The 13016-nt window shown below is 40.9% G+C and overlaps 1 protein-coding gene across 1 annotated transcript in view; it reads left to right on the top strand.

Moving 5' to 3' along the window:
• Positions 1 to 3311: 3311 nt before the first annotated feature.
• The window catches only part of ABCG2 (ATP binding cassette subfamily G member 2 (Junior blood group)), a 161425-nt gene continuing 151720 nt past the window's right edge, over positions 3312 to 13016 (top strand). Inside the window, exon 1 of the mRNA XM_044224548.1 lies at positions 3312 to 3808. The gene's annotated coding sequence lies outside the window, so the exon portion shown is untranslated. The remainder of the gene's footprint in view (positions 3809 to 13016) is intronic.

Raw genomic sequence — 13016 nt, forward strand, 5'->3', positions numbered from 1 at the left:
CCTTCCTTCTTTTCTTTTCTTTTTTTTAAACTGCATTACTTTTGTATTAATATTATATTTAATAACATAAAATTATATTGCATGAAATACAGGAGAAAATTTGAAAATTAGTTTGTGTTACTTTCTGTCAGAAAAGCAATATTTGTTTCCTTAAATTGGAATCACTTAGTTTTGCCACAGTGGAAGAGAGGCTTTAGTTATTTCTTAAGCAAGCATTTACCTAATGTTTATCATTTTGGAATAAAGGGGAATCCTGAGAGCTTACCCCCATTACTCTGAACCTTGCTAGGAGCTCACTGGGTCATCTTAGCCAAGTCAGCCAAAGGTCTACATCAGTGGAACTGAAAGGATCTAGGATCCCTAATCTATGCTGGGTTCTCCTTTCTCCCCCTACCTGCTTCCAGAACCAATCTGATTTTCAGCCAGCTCTCCTGTTAGGGCACGTGTGTTAGTCTTGTCTGCCTAACCCATGGAGGACGGATACTGTGTCATGTATTCCATTTTTCCTGCAACAATGTCTAGGTGATTCTTAGAATCATGGTTATTTATTTTAATATGTCTTAATTATCCTCAACATTGTATATGCAAAGTTAGCTCTATTTTGTTTAAAATAAACCTTGGAAATGGCAAGATGGAACTAGAGGGTATTATGTTAAGCGAAATAAGTCAATCATAGAAAGATAATTATAGGGGCGCCTGGGTGGCTCAGTGGGTTAAAGCCTCTGCCTTCAGCTTGGGTCATGATCCCAGGGTCCTGGGATTGAGACTTGCATCGGGTTCTCTGCTCAGGGGGGAGCCTGCTTCCCCTTCTCTCTCTGCCTGCCTCTCTGTCTACTTGTGATCTCTGTCTGTCAAATAAATAAATAAAATCTTAAAAAAAAAAAGAAAGATAATTATCATATGATCTCACTCACATGTCAAATTTAAGAAACAAGGCAGAGGATTATAGGGGAAGAGAGGAAAAAATTAAATAATATAAAACCAGAGAGGGAGACAAACCATAAGAGACTCTTAATCATAGGAAACAAACTGAGGGTTGCAGTAAGGTAACTGGAATACACCTTGGAATAAAACTTCTGCCATCTGTACAGATTTATCAACATATCTTTTAAATGTACCATTGAGGGATATCGGGGTGGCTCAGTTGGTTAAGCATCTGCCTTCGGCTCAGGTCATGATCCCAGAGTCCTGGGATCAAGCTCCACATCTGGCACCCTGCTCATCTAGAAGCCTGCTTCTCCTTCTCCCTCTGCTGGCTGCTCCCCCTGCTTGTGCTCTCTCTTTCTGTCAAATAAATAAATAAAATATTTAAAAGTAAGGAAATAAATAAATATACCATTGATTAGGAGGTTTGTAACTTTGCCCTGGTTGCTTTTTACCTTTAGGCCTTGCTTAATACAAACAGTTGTGCTACTAATAGAATGTACACATGCCTTGCTTAATTACATTCCAGGCAAGATATAGCATCTCTGCTTTGCCTATGTGCTTACATCACAGTAGATTGGTCAACTGTGCAATAACTAGGAAAATTTTCACACAGGATTACAGTAATACCACATAAACGATTTCTCAGCCTTATTCATGTTTATGACAAAGAATGAAATGACGTTTGAATCCTCAGTGGTACTCAGTGGGTATCAATAAATGCTGGTTTCTCTTCTCTCTTCAAAAGGAAATAATCAGCTTTATAAATTTAAAAAGGAGGGGCGCCTGGGTGGCTTAGTTGATTGAGTGTCCAACTCTTGATTTGAGCTCAGGTGATGATCTCAGGCTCATGGGATTGAGCCCCACATTGCGCTGCATGTTGAATGTGGAGTCTGCTTAAGAGTCTTTCTCTCTCCCTCTCCCTCTGTGCCTCCCCTGTTTGGTCTCACTCTCTCTCTAAAAAAATAAAAATTATAAAAAGAAAATGTAGAACACATTAATTAGCAGTCTAGATATATCCACAAAGATGGCAGAAATTTTACTGCAAGAAGAATAATCTTGGGACACCTGGGTGGCTCAGTGGGTTAAAGCCTCTGCCTTCCACTCAGGTCATGATCTCAGGGTCCTGGGATCGAGCCCCACGTTGGGCTCTCTGCTCAGCGGGGAGCCTGCTTCCTCCTCTCTCTCTCCCTGCCTCTCTGCCTACTTGTGATCTCTGTCAAGTAAATAAATAAAATCTTTTAAAAAAAAGAAGAAGAAGAATCTCATATATTTCAAATACTCAAAGATATATTATGTGATTAAAATGTAAATTTATTTAAAAGAGTTATCTATGTTATTCTTGGCATTATATATTTTCTCTTCAGGGGTTCCTAAAGTGCAACTACAACCGTGAGGGAGGAGGGATCCTCCCCAGATTAAAAACTGATCCCCATATTAAAAAACAACAGCAACAACAAAAAGAACCAACCGTGAAGGAGCTATTTCTTTATGATTACAGAGTTTCTGTTTGGGGAGATGAGAAAGTTTTAGAAATAGATAGTAGTGGCAGTTACATAAACTTCTGAATGCAATTCATGCCACTGAACCACACATGTAAAAACAGCTAAAATGCGTATTTTATTTTACTACCATTTAAAAAATAATAAAAATAAATAGGTAGAATTTCTTAACACATCAAGATTTTTTTTTTAACTTTCATTTCAATCATTATTTATTGAATGCCAGAAGAAGGTGGAGGAAAACAAATATATTTATTGAGTGCCTGCTTTGTGCTCAGGTATGAGCAAAAGAAGACTCAGAATGGTGACTTAAATATAAAGAGAACTTAAATCATGGCGAGCTCAGTCGCTGACATTTTGCACATCTCATATCATTGTGCCAGTCTCTGTAGGGACGGCATCATTGTGCTCACCCTTTTGTAACTGGGGAAGCGTGGGTGAAAAGACTTGTCAAGATTAGTAAAGAGAGGGACCAGAAGCTCTTAGTTAATGTCCTATTATTTCACTTAATACCATCACGTTTTCGGAAGATGAAATACTTATTTAATACAGTCTTACCTTCCTATTCTATTTCTGGGTTAGAAAAGGAGAACATTAGAAGACTAGCATGTTTGAAATAGAGCTGCTCTCTCTTCCAATCGCTGGTGGGTCTTTGCCTTGAAACCTAACTCTTGTCTTTGCTTTGGTTTCTTTCACTTCCTTTTAAACGTGTTATCTTCTTGTTTGCACTTTTTTTGCTAGAAGGCAGGGCCTATGAGTGGAGACACCCCCCACCTCCATTTCGTCAGAGCTAGCGAAAGACAGGAAGTTTACACAGAGCGCAACTATTTGCTAGGATTGGTTTTGATTCTTCCTCAAGTTGTCGCTAGTGTCGGAGATGCTGTTACCAGGTTCTGCTGCACAAAGAAAAAGATAAAAATATCTCTCTGACACTTGCCTTTTCTCTCTTTCCCATCCTCTTGCCAGGAACTCCGGAAAAGGATCCCAGACAGATTGGAGGCATTAGGTCATCGGTTTGAATCTGAGTAGTCAAGAAAAAAATGTGGGTAATGCCGGGCTCCTGGGGGAGAAGGAAGGAAATCAGGGAGAGATGAGAACTGTTCATTTACACCCCTGGCCATTTCCTCAAGGCTAGTTTCTTTGGAAAGTCTTGGTCTTTTTGGTCCTTGCAGGACCTTGCTGAGGGGCTGCTACGTTTTCTCCCTGGTTCTTTCCCTTGTGCCCCAGGGCTGGCAAAAGTAAGCTCCTGGAACTTTAAGGGACATGGATCTGGGGCTGAAGTCTCTATAGGAAAACCTACCAGAGTAGAAGTCTCTGCATCACCACTGCCTCCCTACGAAGGTTGGGCTGCTTTCCATCCAGCATCGCACGTCCTAATTGAAGTGAGTTGTCTGTTTTTATTTTTTCAAGTGTTCGGAGTAGAGAATCTTGGTTCTTTTTGGAATGCTCTTTAACAAACGTGTCACCTAAATCAGTACTTCTCATCCTTTAATGTGAATATGAATCACTTGGACATTGAGTTAAAAGGCAGCAGAATTCCGTGGGTCTGGTTTGGGCCTGAGACTCTGCATTTCCGACAGACTTGCAGGCAGCCTCAGATCTGTGGGTCTGTGAACCACGCCTTGAATAATAAGGGCTTCAGCCCTCTAGGTTTTTTTGCTTTGGGGGGAAAAGGACTGGGAGGATACTGGTGGAATGAAGGTATTTAACTAGGTATGTGATTTACGAAGAGCACCTGAAAAGAAAATCAGTCCCCATGCATTACCCTGGTTGTATCTGCTCAATGGACTATCTCTAAAATTGGGGGTTTCTAAAAAAAATAATAATAATAAAATTAAAAAAATAAAATAAAATTGGGGGTTTCTGTTCAACAGTTCCTAGATGTGGTAAGCCAAGTCACCCCAAGTGAAAGAGAATGTTTGACTGCTCCCTAGACTTGCGTGGGTCACTTTAGGCAGAGCCAGAAATCTTTTTTTAATTTTTACAATTTAGGGGATTAAGTGTCCTACCACACCTCAACAGGTACAACTAGCAGTTACTTTGATCATTTCAGTTTCAGTTAAAAATTATGCATGCTCGAAAAATAACTGATGTCTTCCACCTACCATTTTGAGGTATAAAGATTGTAAGGCCTATGAATCTACTACAAGATTGAACATCAATTCAAGTAAGGAACATAAGTAATATGTTTTGTTTTCTTATGAGAGGCCTTTTATCTCTCCTGGTAGTAGCTCCCTCTCTTAAATGATTCACATTTATCTGAAAGTTGAGTTTAATCCAAAAGAGACAAACTAAGAGGGAAAAAAATGAATAGATAGAAGTCTACCTATTCTGTCCGTAGTTGAGGGGAGAAAATAGCAATGGGAAAAAAGGGGGAAAGTAAAGAGTGTGGTGGCCTGGGATGTCATAGCTTCGGGAAATGAAGAGAAGAAGCCCCAGCTTAGAAATAGAATTCTGACCCACAGTCACATGGGAGTTCTTCCGGAATAGTAGCTCATGGCTTCCTCAGTTGGAGAAATATACTTGAAACAGAATAAATTATAAATTGTGTTGTGATGAATGAACACGCCGAAACTATGTCATGAAGTCGGGGAGTAGGCACTGGGGTCAAGGGTCCGAGAAATGAGCCGGCCTCGTGAAGTGCAGTGGGAACCCATGAAACCATCCCTGAGGGAGAAGAATTGCTTCTGTTTGAAATAAGCTTCGAGTAACATCCCTTTCTAACATTGTGGTATCACCAGAGGTGTTACTTAAAAATTTTACAACTGTGTGGCACAAACCTTGACCAGTCAGAACAGAGGTTTTTGTAAACAGCCCGCACAATAGCAACTGCTAGGTGGTGAGAATGTCTGGGACTGAACATTGGCCGAAGCTGTTACAGGTTTTAATTAAACTTTTCAGGGGGGGATAAATTGTAAAGCCACAGATGAGTTCAGATATATATATATATATATTTTTAAAGATTTTATTTATTTATTTGACAGAGAGAGATCACAAGTAGGCAGAGAGGCAGACAGAGAGAGAGAGAGAGGGGGAAGCAGGCTCCCTGCTGAGCAGAGAGCCCGATGCGGGACTCGATCCCAGGACCCTGAGATCATGACCTGAGCCGAAGGCAGTGGCTTAACCCACTGAGCCACCCAGGCACCCGAGTTCAGATATATTAATGGTATTCCACCACCATCTGCCAAAGCTCTGGCGCCATTTTCTCAGCTGAGGCCACTTCCCTCTGTTCTCTCTAGTCAAGCCCAGAGCAACCTCTCATTCCAGCTGTGCATCTCTTCCAACCTACGCTGAAGAGAAATCTTGAGTCACTACAAGACTCAAAATCTTATCCGCTTCCTGAGTAGAAGGGAAGATGCATATATTCTGCGGTAAGGAGTTCCAGCAGGAAAACAAATTCCATCACCATGTTATCCTGCCATACAAAGCATCGTCACATGTCTTATCCCACATGATTTTCACAACCATCATAGGGAGCAGGTCAAAGGGCTTATTATTCTAACTTGTTAGTGAAGAAATTGAGACGCTGGTTAAGCCATTTCTTACAAGGCACACAGCTGGTTAGTGGGAGTGCTAGATTTGAGCCCCAGCCTGATGGCTCCAAGGTCAGGTTTATCTTGTACTTTCTCCAACCTCTCAGGACCTTTAACATCCTGTAGTGTTCTGTACTAGGTCTGCTTTTCTTTTTACGTTGGACTTAGAAAATTTTGTACGCTAAAAAGAGTTCTGTTTCTACTTCTTTGTCATTGATGCTCATGCTTGTCTTAAGCTTTGCCTTTATTAAGGTCTTTACTCCACAGGAACCTGTCTCAAACTCAAACTTTATCATGCTTAAAAATCACCCGGGGAGGGTGCATGGGTGGCTCAGTCAATGAAGCATCTGCCTTCGGTTCAGGTGTTGCTTCTCCCTCTGTTCTTCACCCCCATCTCATGCTCTATCTCTTTCTCACTCTCTCTCTCTCCCTCAAATAAATAAATAAAATCTTAAAAAAAAAAAAATCACCTGGATTGCTTGCTAAAACTCAGCTTCCTGGGCCCTACTTCCAGAGATTCTGAGTCAGTGGGTCAGGTCCCAGGTATAGAATTTGCATTTCTTTAAAGATTTTATTTATTTATTTATTTGACACAGAGAGAGAGAGATCCCATAGAATTTGCATTTCTAATAAGCTTCTAGATGAATCTGATGCTGCCAGCCAGCGGTCACCCTCTTAGACTATAGGCTCAGCTTGTCAGTATTTTAAAAGAATATATTTATGGTTTAGTGAGGGAGCACAATGTGCTTGATAACACAGATTATAGAGCCAGAATTTCTGGGTCTGAATATTGATGACCTCACTTAAGCAAACTGTGCAATCCTGGGGAAGTTAACCTTTTGTGTCTGTTTCCTAATCTATAAAATGGAGACAATGGTATGACTTACCTTGGAAGTGAGTTGCGAGGCTTAACTGACTCAGCAGTGCAGGGCTTTTGCTCTATATGTTTGTAGTTTTATTACCAGGTCTTGCTCAATTCATAATTGTACTTTATAACAGAGACACATACAATAAGAATTCACATAGATATCAAATACCCTTCTTTAATGTAGGTGGTATGCAGGGCTTAATCATGAGTCAAACATGCTCTTGTGAGGGTTTTTGTGAGTTAATACCCCAAGTCGTCAGCTAGCACTTCCCACCAAGGGGAGAGAGAGCAGATGATGCTGAGAAGTTGGCAAGGGTCTGCTCACTCAGGGCCTTATGTATCATCCCAAGGGTTTGGACTTAACAGTGATAGAGTGGTAGTTTGAAGCTGGGGAGTGCAATCATAGTTACATTTTAGGAGCTGTCTTGCTGCAATGTGGGGGCTAGTTTGGAAGGAGGTGAGGCTACAGACAGAGGTGTTTGAACAGAATGTGGCAATCATCCTGGAGACAGTGAATAAAGGCTTGAACTAAAGCAGTAGCGTAGGGCGCCTGGGTGGCTCAGTGGATTAAGCCTCTGCCTTTGGCTCAGGTCATGATCTCAGAGTTCTGGGATCGAGCCCCACATCGGGCTCTCTGCTCAGCGGGGAGCCTGCTTCCCCCTCTTTCTCTGCCTGCCTCTCTGCCTACTTGTGATCTCTGTCTGTCAAATAAATAAAATCTTAAAAAAAAAATTAAGCAGTAGGATAAAGCTCTGAGCACCTCCCATGATTCATTCAAGTGAGGGAGTGGAACATAGGTCATGACTCAGGAAGTATGATTTGTATTAAAACTCCTTAGCTCTCACTTCTCTATATCAGAAATCCACGGAGGCTGAGGATGGAGTCTATGTAGTCCCAGCCCCTAGCTCCCAGAAGGTCCCTGATGGATGTTTGGTGAGTGAATGAGAGAGAGTAAGTCAAATTCTCCTTTGTTCTACAGGTTTCTGTGATCTGCTCTGACTTACCTCTCCAGCCTCAGCTCCTTCCTCCTCTCTAACCTTTATTCTGGTCACACAGGCCTTCCTTTAAGCCTTTGAAAATGCCCAAATGTGACTTCTAGTTCGAAGAGTGTCGAAATATTGCCTCTGGAGCAAATCTGTCCTGCCACCAATTAAGATAAAGTGTTTTTGGAACACAGCCACAACCATCTGATTCTGTATCATTTACGGCTACTTTAGGGCCATAATGGCAGGTGGAGTAATTGTGACAGAGACCACATGGCCTTTGAAGCCCCAGGTATTTTCTATTTGGCCCTTTATAGAAAAAGTTCACTGATTCCCTACTCTAGTTCTTTGTAATTGCTGTGACCTCTGATCTAAAACTCTAACCTCAACAAAATTGTAGTAATCAAAAAACAGTGGTGGGGCGCCTGGGTGGCTCAGTGGGTTAAGCTGCTACCTTTGGCTCAGGTCATGATCTCAGGGTCCTGGGATTGAGTCCCGCAGGGGGCTCTCTGCTCAGCAGGGAGCCTGCTTCCCTCTCTCTCTCTCTGCCTGCCTCTCTGCCTACTTGTGATCTCTCTGTGTCAAATAAATAAATAAAATCTTGAAAAAAAAAAAAAAACAGTGGTAATGGCATAAACAAAAAATACAGACCAGTGAAATGGAATAGAGAGAATGTCCAATGGGGAAAAGACAGTCTTTTTGACAAATGGTGCTGGAAAAACTGGATATCCACATACAAAAGAACTGTCAGACCCTTACCTTATACCATATACAGAAATTAAGTCAAAATGAACCAAAGATCTAACCATAACAGCTAAAAGTATAAAACTCTTAGATGAAAACAAGGGGGAAAAGCCTCATGACAGTGATTTCTCGGATATGACACCAAAAGCACAGGCAACAAAAGAAAAACCGATCTTTGAGCTTCTTCAAAATTAAAAACTCGCAAGTCTCAAAGGACATTATTAAGAAAGTGGAAAGCCAACCCACAGAATGGCAGAAAATATTTATAAATCATCTATCTGATAAGGGCTAATATCTAGAATATATAAAGGATTTCTACAGCTCAACAACAAAAGCCAAACACCCGAATTATAAAAGGCAGAAGGACTTGAGTAGACCTTTCTCCAAAGATTATCTAAAAAGGGGCAGTAAGCATATGAAAAGATGGTTAACATCACTGATCATGAGGGAAATGTAAATCAAAACCATAATGAGATACCACTTCATATCCAATAGGAAATAATAAGAAAAAAAAAAAAGAGGAAAGTAACAAGAGTTGGCATGGATATAAACTGGACCCTTTGTGCTTTGCTGATGGGAGTGTGAAGTGGAGTAGCCGCTATGGAAAAGTTTGGCAATTCCTCAAAAGATTAAACATGGTGTTACCATACGATCCAGCAATTCTACTTCTGGGTATATACTGAAAGAATAGAAAGCAGGCACTCAATAGAGATTTGTACACTTGTGAGTAATACAACAGCCAAAAGATGGAAATTACTCAGGTGTCTTATCAGTAGAAGAACACCACAAAACGTGGTCTATGTTTATAATAGAATATTTGTTTTAAAAATTCTTTTTTTTTAAAGATTATTTATTTATTTATTCGACAGAGAGAGATCACAAGTAGGCAGAGAGGCAGGCAGAGAGAGAGAGAGAGAGAGGAGGAAGCAGGCTCCCCGCTGAGCACAGAGCCCGATGCGGGACTCGATCCCAGGACCCTGAGATCATGACCCGAGCCGAAGGCGGAGGCTTAACCCACTGAGCCACCCAGGCGCCCCCGTTTTAAAAATTCTGACACATGGATGAACCTTGGTGACATTATGCTGAGTGGAATATGCTAGTCATCAAAGGACAAATACCGTATGACAAATAAACCTTTGTATGAGGGACCTACAGGAGTCAAATTCATAGAAACAGAAAGTAAGATAGTGGTTACTACCGGGGTAAAGGGGGAATGAGGAGTGATTGTTTAGCGGCTACAGAGTTTCAGTTTGGGGAAATGAAAAAGTTCTGGAGACGGGTGGTGGTGTTCGGTGTCACAAAACTCTACTCAAAAGTGGGAAATTTTATGTTATAGATATTGTACCACAGTGAAAGAACAAACGAACAAACAGATCTTTGCACGGCTGGTTCTTACTCTTCAGTTTTCAGCTCAAGTGGTATTTCCTCAAGGAAGGCTCCCATGACTCTATGTAACTTCCTTGTTTGACGTACCACTTTCTGAAATGATCATATCTATATCTATCTATCTATCTATCATCTGTCTTCATTAGAATGTAAGCTTCCTGAGGAGAGAGTCTTTGTCTAATTCAAAGCTATATCCTAACACTTATATCTTGGCACATAGTTGATGCTCAGTAAATATTTGTGGACTAAACTACAGTTGACCCTTGAACAACATGGGTTTGAACTGTGTGGGTCCACTAATACATAGGTTTTTCCAATAAATATATTGGAAATTTTTTTTGATATTTGCAACAATTTGAAAAAACTCACAGATGAACTGCATAGCCTAGATCTATCAAGAAAACTGAGAAGTTAGGTATGTCATGAGTGCATAAAATATATGTAGATATTATTTTGTCACTTACTACCATAAAATATATAAAAATCTATTATAAAAAAATAAAATTTATCAAAAGGTATGTGCACGGGGATGTTTGAGTGACTTAGCTGGTAAAGCATCTGACTCTTGGTTTTGATCCAGGTGGTAGTCTCAGGGTCATGAGATTGAGCACGGAATCTGTTTCAGGCTCCCTCTCCTCCTCTTATACCCCGCCCCCACCTCAACTCTTGCTCTCAAATAAATAAATAAATCTTTTTTTAAAAAGTACCCACACAGAGGCGCCTGGGTGGCTCAGTGGGTTAAGCCGCTGCCTTCGGCTCAGGTCATGATCTCAGGGTCCTGGGATCGAGCCCCATATCGGGCTCTCTGCTCAGCAGGGAGCCTGCTTCCCTCTTTCTCTCTCTGCCTGCCTCTCTGTCTACTTGTGATCTCTGTCTGTCAAATCAACAAATAAAATCTTTAAAAAAAAAAAAAAGTACCCACACAAATACAGACCATACGTGGTGCCATTTGTGGTCAAGACAGATGTAAACAAATGCAAAGATGCAGTATTAAATCATACCTACATAAAATGAACTGTAATACATACTATATACTGCAAGAATTTTGTAGCCACCTCTCCTAGCTATGGCAGTGAGCTCAAGTGTTGCCAGTACCCATTTAAAATGCCGTGTTACAGTAATAATCTCCGTATGACCCGTTTGTCTCTCCAGTATATCGTGTGTCACAGTAAAATGTGTTCTCTCACAGTTCTCAAACATTTTTCATGATGCTTAGTGCAACACTGTAAACTTTGAGTAACGCCAGGGGACCCATAGTAAGTACCACTAGTAATGCTCAAAGCGCTTGCAAGAAACAGAGGAAAGTCATGACATTACAAGACAAAGTTGAGTTGCTTGATATGTACTGTAGATTGAGGTCTGCAGTGTGGTTGCCTGCTATTTCAAGATAAATGAATCCAGCATGAGGAGCATTAAAAAAAAAAAGAAAGAAAGAAAAAAGAAAAGAAAAAGAAAAAGGAAATTTGTGAAACTGTCACTGTAGCTACACCAATGGGGGTGAAAACTTTGCACTTCTTTGCAAAATACATTTTTATCTCATATTGAAAATGGAGCTCTTTTTTAAAAAAAAGATTTTATTTATTTATTTGAGGTAGCGAGAGAGTGAGCATCAGCTGGGAAGGGCTGGGGTTCAGAGAGAGAAGGAGAAGCAGACTCCCTGCTGAGCAGGTAGCCTGAGGGACTCCATCCCAAAACTCTGGGATCATGACCTGAGCCAAAGGCAGACGCTCAACTGACTGAGCCACCCAGGTGCCCTGAAAATGCAGCTCTGATTTGGGTACAGGATTAGTGTAAGGAAGGCATATCGGTAGACTCTAATATGATTCTAGAAAAAGTGGGGTGTCATTATATGACAGTTTAAAGCAAAAGGAAAATGAAAGATCTAAAGCTGGAGAACTTAATAATAGCAAAGGATGGTTTGATAATTTTAGCAAGAACTTCAGATTAAAAAATATCAACACGAGAAGCAGCTTCCACCAACCAAGAGGCAGCTAGAGAAGTTCTCAGACCCATTAAGAAAATCATTGAGGAGAAAGGGTATCTGCCTTAACAGGTTTTTAATGCAGACCAAAGTGACCTATTCTGAAAAAAAAAAGTGTCACAAAGGACATTTATTAGTAAGGAAGAGAAGCAAGCCGCAGGATTTAAGTCCGGAAGGGAGAGGCTAACTCTGTGATTTGGGTCAATGCAGTCGGTTTATGATCAGGACTGCCTTATATATAAAGCTGCTAACCCCTGAGCTGTGAAGGGGAAAGATAAACACCAGCTGCTACTGTTTTGTTTGTCTAGCAAGAGAGCCTGGATAGGGAGAACCCTTTTTCTGGATTGGTTCCATCAAAGCTTTGTTCCTGAAGTCAGAGGAGTACTATGCCAGGAAGGGACTGCCTTTTAACATTCTTTTGATTTTGGACAATGCCCCTGTTCACCCGGACCCCATGAGTTCAACACCAAAGGTGCTGAAGTGGTCTGCTTGCCCTCAAATGTGTCTAATTCAACCTCTAGCTCATGGGGTCATAAGGACCTTTAAAGCTCCATACACACAGTGCTCTGAGGAAATGATTGTCAACATATGAAAGAGAACTGGAATAGAGAGGACATCATGAAAATCTGGAAGGATCACACCATTGGAGGTGCTACTGCTCTAATAGAAAAAGCCGTACAAGGGGTGCCTGGGTGGCTCAGTGGGTTAAAGCCTCTGCCTTCAGCTCAGGTTATGATCTCAGGGTCCTGGGATTGAGCCCCACATCAGGCTCCTCTGCAGGGAGCCTGTTTCCCTTCCACTCTTTCTGCCTTCCTCTCTGCCTACTTGTGATCTCTGTCTGTCACATAAATAAATAAAATCTTTTAAAAAATCTTTAAAAATATTAAAAAAGAAAAAAAGAAAAAGCCGTAAAAGCCACTGAATAATGGCTTTGTAAAGGCTTTTTTTTTTGAGGCTTTGTAAAAGCCTCAAACAATGAATTCGTGCTGGAAAAACTTTTCCCAGATGTTGTGCATGACTTCAAAAGATTTACAACAGAGCTAATCAAGGAAATTATGAACAAGATTGTGGATATGGAAAAAAAAAAAGTAGAGG

This window comes from Neovison vison, chromosome 11 (genome assembly GCF_020171115.1).
Source record: "Neovison vison isolate M4711 chromosome 11, ASM_NN_V1, whole genome shotgun sequence".
Taxonomy (NCBI): Eukaryota; Metazoa; Chordata; class Mammalia; order Carnivora; family Mustelidae; genus Neogale; species Neogale vison.